We start from the raw sequence: 13,336 nt of genomic DNA, 5'->3' as shown, positions 1-13,336 counted from the left end.
ATTAGGATATGCACCTGAGAAACAAATATTAGAAGCATGTCTACAAAAGACCATAGAAACACTAAGGAACTACAAATTGCACATAGAAATTGTGAGGAAAAGGGGTAAGAGAGGGGGAGGAATTCTAAGGTGGGGGAGAGATACTAAAAACTAAATAATTTCATACCAAAGAATGATTGGGTGAAGCAGCAAATCATAGACATAATTAATAATTTTGCCCAAGAAAAGGACAATAATGAGACATCATACCAAAATGTATGGGATGCAGCCAAAGCGGTAATAAGGGGAAATTTCATATTTCTAGAGGCCTACTTGCATAAAATAGAGAAGGAGAAGGTCAATGAATTGGGCTTGCAACTAAAAATACTAGAAAAGGAACAAACAAATTAAAAACCCCCAGTCAAACACTAAACTTGAAATTCTAAAAATAAAAGGAGAGATCAATAAAATTGAAAGTAAAAAAAATACTATTGAATTAATTAATAAAAGTAAGAGTTGGTTCTATGAAAAAAACCAACAAAATAGACAAACCCTTAGTAAATCTGATTAAGCAAAGGAAAAAAGAAAATCAAATTGTTAGTCTTAAAAATGAAAAGGGAGAACTCACCACTAATGAAGAGGAAATTATAGCAATGATTAGGAATTCTTTGCCCAACTTTATGCCAACAAATTCGATAAAAGAAATGGAAGAATACCTTCAAAAATATAGCTTGCCCAGATTAACAGAGCTTCAAAGAAGTAAATAGACTAAACAGTCCCATTTTAGAAAAAGAAATAGAACAAGCTATTAACCAACTCCCTAAGAAAAAATCACCAGGACCAGATGGATTCACATGTGAATTCTACCAAACATTTAAAAAACAATTAACTCCAATGCTATATAAACTGTTTGAAAAAATAGGGATTGAGGAGTTCTACCAAATTCCCTTTATGATACAGACATGGTACTGATACCTAAACCAGGTAGGTTGAAAACAGAGAAAGAAAATTATAAGCTAATCTCCCTAATGAATATTGATGCTAAAATCTTAAATAATATATTAGCAAAAAGATTACAGAAAATCATCCCCAGGATAATACACTATGACCAAGTAGGATTTATACCAGGAATTCAGGGCTGGTTTAACATCAGGAAAACTATTAGCATAATTTACTATATCAATAATCAAATTAACAAAAACCACATAATCATCTCAATAGATGCATAAAAAGCATTTGATAAAATCCAACATCCATTCCTAATAAAAACACTTGAGAGGATAGGAATAAATTGACTTTTCCTTAAAATAGTCAGGAGTATATATTTAAAACTGTCAGTAAGCATCATATGCAATGGGGAAAAACTGGAACCTTTCCCAATAAGATCAGGAGTGAAACAAGGTTGCCTACTATCACCATTATTATTCAATATTGTATTAGAAACACTAGCATGGGCAATAAGAGTCGAGAAAGAGATTAAAGGAATTAGAATAGGTAATGAGAAAACTAAACTATCTCTCTTTGCAGATGATATGATGGTATATTTAGAAAACCCCAGAGATTCTACTAAAAAGCTATAAGAAATAATCTATAACTTTAGTAAAGTTGCAGGATACAAAATAAATCCCCATAAATCCTTAGCATTTTTGTACATCACCAACAAAATCCAACAGCAAGAGATACAAAGAGAAATTCCATTCAGAATAACTGTTGATACCATAAAATATTTGGGAATCTATCTACCAAAGGAAAGTCAGGAATTATATGAGCAAAATTACAAAACACTTTCCACACAAATAAAGTCAGATCTAAATAATTGGAAAAATATTAAGTGCTCTTTGATAGGCCAAGCGAATATAATAAAGATGACCTTACTCCCTAAACTAATCTATTTATTTAGTGCTATACCAAGAAACTATTTTAATGATCTAGAAAAAATAATAACAAAATTCATATGGAAGAACAAAAGGTTGAGAATTTCAAGGGAATTAATGAAAAAAAAAATCAAATGAAGGTGGCCTAGCTATACCTGATCTAAAACTATATTATAAAGCAGCAGTCACCAAAACCATTTGGTATTGGCTAAGAAATAGATCAGTTAATCAGTGGATTGGTTAGGTTCACAAGACAAAATAGTCAAAAGCTATAGCAATTGACAAACCCAAAGATCCCAACTTTTGGGATAAGAATCCATTATTTGATAAAAACTGCTGGGAAAACTGGAAATTAGTATGGTAGAAATTAGGCATGGACCCACACTTAACACTGCACACTAAGATAAGATCAAAATGGATCCATGATTTAGGCATAAAGAACGAGATTATAAGTAAATTAGAGGAACATAGGATAGTTTACCTCTCAGACTTGTGGAGGAGGAAGGAATTTGTGATCAAAGATGAACTAGAGACCATTATTGATCACAAAGTAGAAAATTTTGACTATATCAAATGAAAAACCCTTTGTACAAACAAAACTAATGCAAACAAGAATAGAAGGGAAGCAACAAACTGGGGAAACATTTTCAGTCAAAGGTTCTTATAAAGGCCTCATTTCCAAAATATATAGAGAATTGACTCAAATTTATAAGAAATCAAGCCATTCTCCAATTGATAAATAGTCAAAGGATATGAACAGACAATTTTCAGATGATGAAATTGAAACTATTTCCACTCATGTGAAAGAGTGTTCCAAATCACTATTGATCAGAGAAATGCAAATTAAGACAGTTCTGAGATATCACTACACACCAGATTGGTTAAGATGACAGGAAAAAAATAATAATTTGTTGGAGGATTGCAGGAAAACTGGGACACTGTTGCATTGTTGGTGGAGTTGTGAATGAATCCAATCATTCTGGAGAGCAATCTGGAATTATGCCCCAAACGTTATTAAATTGTGCATACCCTTTGATCCAGCAGTGCTACTACTGGGGCTTATATCTCAAAGAGATACTAAAGAAGGGAAAGGGACCCACATGTGCAAAAATGTTTGTGGCAGCCCTGTTTGTAGTGGCTAGAAACTGGGAAATGAATTGGAGAATAGCTGAGTAAATTGTGGTGTATGAATGTTATGGAATATTATTGTTCTGTAAGAAATGACCAACAAGATGAATACAGAGAGGCTTGGAGAGACTTACATGAACTGATGCTAAGTGAAATGAGCAGAACCAGGAGATCATTATAGACTTCAACAATGATACTGTATGAGGATGTATTCTGATGGAAGTGGATATCTTTGACAAAGAGAAGATCTAACTCGGTTCCAATTGATCAATGATGGACAGAAGCAGCTACACCCAGAGAAGGAACACTGGGAAATGAGTGTAAACTGTTTGCATTTTTGTTTTTCTTCCCAGGTTATTTTTACCTTCTGAATCCAATTCTTCCTGTGCAACAAGAGAACTGTTTGGTTCTGCACACATATATTGTATCTAGAATATCCTGTGACATATTTAACATGTATAGGATTGCTTGCCACCTGGGGAAGGGGTGAAGGTGGAGTGGAGGGAGGGAGGGAGGGGAAAAGTCGGAACAGATGTGAGTGCAGGGAATAATGTTGTAAAAAATTACCCAGCATATGTTCTGTCAATAAAAAGTTATAATTTTTTTTTTTTTAAAGAGGCTTTGAGAGAAGTTGAACTGGCTTTATCCAATGTGGTTGAGTCACTCAAAAACCCTTTGAAATTACTACACAGGAGGCATCCAGCAGTCCTTCATCAAGGAGCCAGTGTGATAGAGTGGGTAAACGTCCCAGAACAACCAGAACAAAGCCTTACTCCTTACCCAGTGCTTGTGGCTAGAATTTTATTAAAGGCCATTAAGCGAACAGTACAATTATCTGGGATAAGACTTGACAAGATAGACTCCTTTTATATTAATGCACAAATTAATGTATGTTGTGAAAGCATCCCAGAGTGGCAAATTTTATTAGTCATGGCTCCAAATTTTACACATGGGACTCCATTAAAGATAACCAGACTATTACATAATTGGCCATGGATTCTTGAAGAAAAGGTTTCTAAAGTTCCTCTTAAAGGACCAACTATCTTTGCAAGTGCATCCAAACATAATATTTGTGCTGTATACTCTTGTGAATTAACTATAAAGAGAGTAGTTACTCAGCAGAATGAATTGTATGCAATCATCCTATCTCTTACTTATTATCCAAGAGAGATAATATCTGATTTGGCCTATTCAGCAGGTGTGGTACAAAGAATTGCCACAGCCCAAATAAAATTTGTTGCCTCTAATATATATCAGCTCTTTAAGGAACTTCAAGAACAAGTGAGAAAACATCCAGGTAAGATTTATATCTTGCATGTCCACTCTCCTAGTGGACTTCCAGGTCCTATTTTTGATGGTAATTCAAAGGCAGATAGCCTTCTAACCACGTTGGCCAAGCCCAAGAATCTCATTCCAAATATCATCAGGCTGTTCAAGTTTTATGTTTACAATTTGGAATAACAAGAGAGGAAGCTAGGAGCATAGTAACAGCTTGCCTTCCTTTCTACGCTCCTATACTCCCTCCAGGGAAGAACCCTCATGGTTTGAGACCTAATGAAATTTGGCAAATGGATGTGACCCATTATAAATCTTTTGGTCATCTGTCTTTTATCCATGTTGTGGTAGACATCTTTTCATGATTCACTTTTGCAATAGCAGCAGCAAAAGAGATAGTCCGAATGGTCACTGAATTCCTTATACAAGCATTTGCAATTATATGTGTGCCACAAGCAATAAAAACAGATAATGGACCTGCATATACTTCTAAACATTTTGCACACATTTGTGCACAGTATAAGATTTTACACACCATTGGCATACCCTTTAATCCTCAAGGACAGGCAATAATTGAGAGGAGAAACAGAGACATTAAGATGCTCCTCCAAAAACAAAAGAAAGGAGGAGCCACGGATAATGCTAAGAACTTCTAAATTTAGCTCTTTATACTATTAACTTCTTGATTTTTGACAAAGATGCACTGGCTTCAGCAGACAGGTTTTATAACCCACTGAAAGGGCAGTGTCCAGTGCAAGCAGCTCCACTATCTTTAGATAATTGCCAGGTGATATGGAGAGATCCAGAAAGTGGTTAATGGAAGGGACCTGATAAGTTAACTGCTTAGGGGAGAGGGTTTGCTTGTATCCCTACAGATGGAGAAGGAATCAGATGGGTGCCAACGAGCCGTATTCGCCTTGTCCATCAAAAAGAGATGGAGCAGACCCTTGAAAGGAAGGAAAAAACCCAAGAAACATCGGATGGTTCCATTGCTGATTGTACCTACCACTGAAAGAGCATGGCAGTTATGGCAACTGACATCAAAAATTGTTGGATTTCAAAACCCTTAGGAATCATTGGAATTCCTGAGAAATGAAAAGATTGTTGTAGGACTTGAAAACCCTCAGGAATCATTGGATTCTCTAAGACATGATAAGACTGTTGTAGGACTTAAAAACCCTCAGAAATCATTGGATTCTCTGAGACATGATAAGAATGTTGTAGGACTTGAAAACCCTCAGGAATTATTGGATTCTCTGAGACATGATAAGACTGTTATAGGACTTGAAAACCCTCAGGAATCATTGGATTTTCTGAGAAATGATAAGACTGTTGCAGGACTTCAAAATCTGCAGAAATCATTGGATTCCTTAACACCTAAAAAGACTGTTGCAGGACTTCAAAAACTTATGGGGATCATTGGATTCCTTGACATGTGAAGCAATGGACAATAGCTTGGTTTTGGATTATCTCTTGGCTGCTGAAAAAGGCGTATGCGTAACTGTTATTTATTTACCCTCCTTCTAGGACTTCAGGAAATCTTTTACAACACTATGTTGAATTATATTGTTTGTTATATCACTACTTGCATGTATAATTCATGTTTGTTACATCACATTGAGCCTGAACCAGCTGTGGGGAGTCATCACTAATAGCCTGTGCTTTATTGCTATGTGCTTGTGTAATACCTCCTATATTGATGGATTTGTGCATATCTGTTTCTAGTAAGACCCTTCAGCCCAGAAGCCCACTAGGAATATCTGGCTTGACTCCCCACTTCCCTTTGGTGTTTTTCATCTCTCTTCCTGAGAAGTCAGGTAGAACGTGATCATCTCCTTTTTAGTTTTTTCACCTCCCTTCCTGAGAAGTCAGAGAGGGCGTGATCACCTCCTTTTTGGGGTTCTCACTTCCCTGAGAAGTCAGGGATGGCATGATCACCTGTGTTCTAAAACAAAAGAAAGTGGGAGATGTAAAGGGCTGAAACTGAATAGGTGCACTTGAATCAGACAACTAAGCACTTAAGGTTAATTACCTATTGGACAATAACTCTATTAGCGTGTTTGGAATTTCTCTTCTCACAATTAATCCTAGCTCAATGTTTGGGGTTAAGACAATTGTAAGGAGGTATTAGGGGATGGAGTGAGATGAGCCAGAGTGACTTTGGAGGTGGACGAAGAGAAGGGAGGTTGTGGAAAGCTTGTGACAGTCTTGTCCATCCCCTTCACTTTTCCCCCTAAAGACCAAGGACTTTTGCTTATCCTGACTCCACCTGACTCTGAGGCCTCCAGGGGGCTAACTGGAACTTCACAAATATGCACCCCCACAGTTTTCTACACTACCAATGGGTAAGGACAGACATGCAAAGAGCAAACATGACCAGGGAAATTCTATCTTTAGTGCTATAAGGCCAACAATACATTCTATTGATGAATGCAATTTTGCTTTCTGCGGGTACAATATTTCATCTGAGCAAACTTGGCATCATATCTCTTTTGTTGGTATTGTTGGTTGATGAGCTTCTCTTTGCTATCTAGGCATCTCAATCCCTTCTATTAAAGTTTAGTGACTGGAAACCCTTTTCCTGACAAAAATTTGTTTTCAGCTTTGCCTGTGTTTAATGCTTATTTAAAGTCCATAGTTCCACTGTGCCCAAAGAGCTATAAAACTGTGCAGCAGAAATGATAAGACTGTTGCCAGTCTTGATCCAGCAATACTACTAATATATCCCAAAGACATCATAAAAAATGGAAAAGAACACACATGAACAAAAAGTGTTTGTAGAAGCTGTCTTTGCAATGACAAAGAATTGGAAATTAAAAAGACCCATCAATTGGGGAATGGTTGAACAAAGTGTAGGAAAGGAATTTAATTTCTAAAAGAAATGATGAGCAGGTGGATTTTAGAAAAACCTGGAAAGACTTACATGAACTGATGCTGAGTGAAGTGAGCAGAATCAGGAGAAGATTTTACATAATAACAAAATTGTTCAGATGATCAATTTTATTATTTGCTATTCTCAGCAATGCAATGATCTAAGACAATTTCAAAAGACTTGATGGAAAATACTATTTACATCTAGAGAAAGATACATGAAATCTGAATGCAGATTGAAGCATACTATTTTCACTTTACTGTTGTTATTTTTTCTTATAGCTTTTCCCTTTTGTTCTGATTCTTTTTTTTACAAAATTTTTACAACAAATGTGGGAGTTTGTTTAATATGCTTATACATATGTAATCTTTATCAGATTGTCATCTTGGGGAGTAGGGAAGGAAGAGAAGAAGAAAATGTGAATCAAGATATTATAAAAATAAATATTGAAAACTAATAATTTTTTTAAATGTAAAGTTCATGGTTTCAGATAATAAGCTGACTCAGGGTTAAAAAGTTCCGTATAACTTCTGTTTAAATCATAGAGTACTCAATGGAAAAAAAGATCATACCAGCTATGTGGATTCTGGGAATATGATGTCTATCTTGCCCCTTCCCCCAAATTCTCCCTGACTGTCATACTTGTAAAATAAGCAAAAATAAGATCTTAATTGAAGAGGACAAATCCACCCCCCTTCCCCTTTATCCTCCTGTTCCACATTCATATTTGCTAGCAACAAAACTTCCTTGGCTTGAACTCTGACCAGTTCAATACATAACTCTTTCCTTATAAATGTTTTTATATTTTTAAATAAAAATGTGGCCAATTTTTTCTTATGCTTCCATTCTCTTCCTGCAGAAAGTGACAGTAAATTATATTGAATGTTTGCCTAGTTAAAAATAAGCAAGATGAATAAATTCTTAGCCATACATTGATGTTCCTTGAGTATGAATGAGAAAAGTTCATTTCACTCTTTTCACCACCAAACCAAGAAAACAGTTATATTCATCACCCAAGCCCAACTGACCTCAACTGCTATTGTATGTTGTTATAGAAACACAGTTCTTGCCATCCTTTCTCTTCTCTAGCTAACACTAATAGAAAAGGCTAGGTCACTTGAAAAATATGCAACAGTGTTCTATGTAAGTGCTGTCAAATTTAGATAGAAACAGAAGCCACTACACTATATATAAAGATCTCTAGAAGCCACATACTAACTTTGAAAATCACCATATTTATGAATCTCTTTTTGTATTAACAAATCAGAACATTAAATCAGATGGGAGATACATTTTAATCTGGTTCTGGCCACATTTGAGATTGTTGTGGGCTTCATGTTTTATACTTCTGGACCAGATCATCCCGATATTCCACTTTTAGTAACAGAGTCTCTGACTTATTTGGTCTCTTACCCTTTTACTTCAAATCTTGTCTTCTTCCTTGCTCTCTAGCTCCAAGACCTTAAAGAGACTATAATCCTTCCTGAAATTTCATTTTTTATGTCAGTGTCCACCATTATTTGCTACTCACCCTCCTTCAGTTCAACTGCTTGCTTCCATTTTATTTTATTATGAAGTTTTATTGATACTTTTTCTTTTATACCACAATCATCCTCATGTGCTTTCTACTCCTAGCATATCTCTTGTAAAATGGGAAAAGTAAAGTAAAACTAGAGAAACACTAACCACAACTATGAGCAAGTATATTCAACATTTTTCACCTATGGTTCCCCACCTCTCAGTTTAGCAGAGTTAAATATATTTCATTATTTATCAAAGCTAAATTCAAATTTATTCTTAGCTCATTCCACTTTTATTGTTTTCATTTACATATCAAAAGTACTGTATATATTCTATTTTCTTTGTTCCAAGAACTTTAGAATTGAAGACAGTGGCACAGGACTGCCCAGTATCAGAGAAGGTGCTGTGCTCTGTGAACAGGCAGAATTGAATTTTCTCAGAAGAAATGTGTGATGCACAAAATTAAAGAGTCCACCCCAAATTTTCATAGAAACTCTTCATGTCAAACTTGTGACGGAACATTCTGAGCTTGGACCAGTCTGATCAACCACAATTGGATATACTATTATAACTCAACTAATGTAGTGATGTCATTTTGATTCTGTTTGAGAACAAAGGACAACAACTAACATTAGTTTGTACATATTTTTTTTCATGTTTCTCTGAATTGCATATGTTCTTAATTTCTTATAGCATTATTTTATTTCATTACATTCATATACAACTCCCTCTTTCCCTCTCTTTATATATATGTATGTATAAATAATTCCATGTGTGTGTGTGTATACAAAATGATTTCCCAATGGTATCATTCTCTTTGTTTCTAGATATTTGCTGCCACATACATGAGAACTATAATATTTTGGTATATTTGGCATTTTTTTTCTGTCTTTGATCTTTTGAAAGGTATAAACCCATTCATATGATGACTTATTCAAAAGGTTAAAATAGTTTGGTCACTTTATCTGACAATTCCAAATTTTATTAGTAGCAATTAGATTAAATCATATCTCCATAGAGTTGTATTAGCACGCCTGTGTTCCAGGGTCCTCACAACATTAAGTATTTCTGTCTTTTGTTATATTTTGCCATTTTGCTAGCTGTGAGATGAAAACTCAGAGTTATTCTAATTTGCATTTTTCTTATAATTAGAGGTTGAGATAAAAATTTCGAAGTGTGGTTGTTTAAAATTTGCTTTTCTTTTGGTGTTTGTATTTTGATAAATGTATTCTTTAAAACTTAAAAAATATTGAGATGTTTTATTTCTACATCTTTTTAATTTTTGACTATATACTTCTTTTTCTTCTTACCCAACAAGCCACTTCTTGTAACAAAGAAGGTGGGGGGAAATAAGCAAATTAAAAGCAATTCAGCAAAACTAAAACACTAGTTGAATTTAATAATATATTCAGTATTTATACCCCAAGTCTCATGTTTCTAGAAAGAAAAGAGGAGGTGTGTTTTATTCATTTTTTTAAAAAAGTCATGTGTACAACTTTGATGATTATAATTACAGAAACTTCACGTTTTTTTTTTCCTTCCAATTCTTTCTAGTATCATTGTTTTTATCATTTTGTATATTGTTTTTCTGTTTCCCTTCATTCTAAGTTAGTTCATTTAAGTGTTCTGATGTTTCTCTGTGTTCTTCATATTTGTCAATTACAGTGAAATAATTCATTATGTTATGTACATTTTTGTAGACATACCTTAATCATTCTTTTCTGTCATAAAAATTGCTACCACGAACCTGTTGGTTTTATCGAGCCTTTCTTTCTGTGTTGCACCTCTTTGGTACATAATCCTACTAGCGAAATCTCTGGATTAAATGATATAAACATTCTAGTCACTTTTTCCTAACATAATTTCAAATTATTTTCCTTACTAGTTAGGCCTATTCACAATGTTACTAACAGCGTGCTAGTCTTTCTGGGAGTGGGGGTGGGTATTTAGTAGCCTGTGTAAAATTGATTATCTCAGAATCTTTTCACATATTCTGGTCATTCCAATGCCTTGTTTATTTAAGAATACTCTTAGTGTCTGGCTCAATTTCTTGGTATGATGTAGATGCTTACATTTTGCTAAGAAGATATTGGGGTGTGCCAGAATTTGATTCCTATCCTACATAAACTGGGGAAGAGAATTAGCCCATTTGATTTTAAAGTTCCCTTTCACTCAGGCCTGATGCTTTCTTCCCCTTAAGCAATTCTCCTGTCCTTCAGTTTATTTTTTATTTTATTACTCATATTTAGTAAATGTTTATATTTCAAATTTAATTTTTAAAATTTTCCAACAATATATTTAGTTCTGTTTTCTTTCTGCCTTGTTTTTGATTAGATTTATCCATCACTGAAGAAGAATATTAAAGCCTCTACACTTATTGTGTTGTTACTATTAGGTTTGTTTGTTTCTTTTTTGTAATTTTCTTAGTTTTGCTTTTGAGAACTGAGATCTATGACATGATGCATAAATATTTGATGATAATATTTTACTGACCATGGTGCCTTTAAGCATAATATACTTTATAGTGATTTCTCTCTTGATATTGTTATGCTTTACTGTTGCCCTCTCAGAAACTATTATCGCAACTCCTGGAATTTTGTTTTGGAGAATTTTGGGGGAATTGCTTAAAACATAGGAAACTGATTCCAATCCTTCATTTTCACTCAAAATTTGTTTTTATGTTTTAAATGTTTCTAGAATGTAACAAACTTTTGGGTTTTGTTTGTTTTTTCATTTATGGGATCCTGGAATTAGTGCTAGAAGGAATCGCAAAGGCAATTGAGTCCAGTATTCTTAGTTTACAGATAAAGAAAACTGGGATACAGTTTCCTTCTTCACCCTCACTACAAGACCACCCAGTCTTATTTTTTGTTCTTGTCTTGATGGCAAGCATTTCTTGTATTCTATATATCTTTTAATAAACTGTGGGATGCTAAAGCTTTGCTCTTATAGAATATCACTTGGTTAAAATTACCTATTTCGTACTAATCCTCATTAAGGATGTTCTTCATTCATGTATAGAGTCTTTTCCTAAAAATTTCATATGTATATATATCATACATATATAATATATTTATGAATATAGTATGAGAGTTCTTGATCTCTCAGTTACTTTCATGTATTAATACTTTTTTCTACACCTTGTATGGATTCATCTATATCTCTCTATTTGACAAACATCATGTTTTTGCTCACTAATGTGATTTTAATATACTTTGGCTTGCTTGTCATGGTAATTGTTATAAATTGGTTTAATTAATATGTGAAATTATTGCAGTGTGTGGTTATGTTTTTTCTTCTGTTTGTGTCCCTTTTTTATCCTAAATAACTTAAAAATACATCAGCATAGATTTGTTTTAATTTTATGCCATATTTTTTCTTATTTTTATTCTGGCTTTGTACCAATTTTTATCTTTTCCCTAGAAAGTTATATGAATATAAACAGTGAGCTGATTCAGAATTAACTCTTAACATTAATAAAGTGTAATCTCCTGATTGGCAAAATAGAATCAATTTCATTTTTGACATGTTATTCAGTACTCACTATGTCCAGTGTGCTTTGAGTCTTTTCTTAAAGAGATTATTCATAATGTATAGGCATGAAGTTTTTGTAAAACCCAGAAAATTTTGATTATTTCTTTTTTTCTGATCTATATTTTTCATGATCCTAACCTGTTCTCACCTTTGCATTAAAGATACTGCATATCAAATTTTATATTCATTACATTTGAAAGGTGTTTGTAGGTTTTTCTGAGAATTCACAGTCATAGATATTGATGCATAAATTGCAATTATTTTCTTTTTTCAAACTCTTCTTTTGAGCATTATATTAGGAGGCAAAAATGATTCATGAAATTACATATTTGTTTTTTGCTTTGGGGCACACAATGTAACCAACTGCCCCAAATCCTGTATTTCTTGCTCCAAGGAGAGTATGTGAGCCTATTTAACTACAATATTCTTTTGTTTCCTGGTGTCACTTATACTGTGTCAAGACTGCTATACTGCAGACTTTCAAAGACATATATATTTATTGTCCATTGAACAAGGATCTTACATTTAGAATACCAATAGCAAAGTTAAAGTGTAACATTAAAAAAAAAAAACTATTTGGTTCTTTATAATTTAGGTTTATTCAGCAGCATATTTGAAGTATAAGATTTGGATGGATGGCATAATATTAGTTGAAGTTTAGCAAGACATTATTGTCCAAAGGACAAGAGAGGTCAGATATTCAAGAGTAGAGGACAGAGTAATGCTGTACTGGTCAACTTCAGTGTCAAAATTGAGTAGGGAAAGAAGTGAAGCAAAGAAGACTATGTATGGTCTGGGATAGACAGACTAAGATTCAAAGTTCGAGCAAAGAAGTTTTAGGAAAAGTAAGGCAATGGAAAGATGAAATGGCAGTATTTTTCAGTAGTTTTTGGAAAGAATTTTAGATTCTTGATAATGGAAGTAGAGCATTTGTGAATGATCAAGAATGTGACAGTTTCTATATGTGGCTATAATGTGGTGAAGGAATTGGTCAAGGGAATTGAAAAAGCTAGGAAATGATTAGGGAAAAATATAGGTTGGTAATACCTTGTAACAGGTCAAGGTTTGAGGTACAAAGGAAATCTATTTGTCAGATATTTGGAAAGAATGAACTTCAGTGGAAGAAAGGTTGTTGATCGATGATATAAAAAGG

This window comes from Antechinus flavipes, chromosome 3 (genome assembly GCF_016432865.1).
Source record: "Antechinus flavipes isolate AdamAnt ecotype Samford, QLD, Australia chromosome 3, AdamAnt_v2, whole genome shotgun sequence".
Taxonomy (NCBI): domain Eukaryota; kingdom Metazoa; phylum Chordata; class Mammalia; order Dasyuromorphia; family Dasyuridae; genus Antechinus; species Antechinus flavipes.
The sequence above is the reverse complement of the archived record's forward strand: the minus strand, read 5'-3'. Positions refer to the sequence as shown.